The following is a 457-nucleotide window of genomic DNA, read 5'->3' as shown; positions in this document are numbered from 1 at the left end:
GCGGGAGACCGCGCCTCCCCGCCGCCCGGCCGGCCACCCCTTGCTGCCGTCTCGCCACCGCCAGGTCGTCGCCGCCCCGCGCCAAGTCCGGCCGGCCCCGGCGAGCTCCTTCCTTCCCCGGCTTCTTCCCCTACTCTGGCGACCCGACGAACTCCGGCGAACAGTGCACCCCGGCGATCCTCGTAACCCGTGCAGTTCTGGATCTGGAGATATTTTCGGTTGACTTTCCCTCCTAACCCTAATTTTTATGCCTACTTTGACATGCCGTATCTCTGCATCCGTAGCTCCGATTTGGGCATATAGTATATCAAAATGTTCGCCTCGACAAGTACATCATTTCGTTCCATTGCATCATTTCCATTTGAGCTCATCTTGATGCCCAAAATGCTGTTAGAAGAAGGCTTCGTGAGTAAATTGTCAGATCTGCTAGTTCATCTTAGACTTTTGTCATTTTTGC

The sequence above is a fragment of the Triticum dicoccoides genome, chromosome 6A (assembly GCF_002162155.2).
Source record: "Triticum dicoccoides isolate Atlit2015 ecotype Zavitan chromosome 6A, WEW_v2.0, whole genome shotgun sequence".
Lineage (NCBI taxonomy): Eukaryota > Viridiplantae > Streptophyta > Magnoliopsida > Poales > Poaceae > Triticum > Triticum dicoccoides.
Note: the sequence above shows the minus strand (reverse complement) of the source record.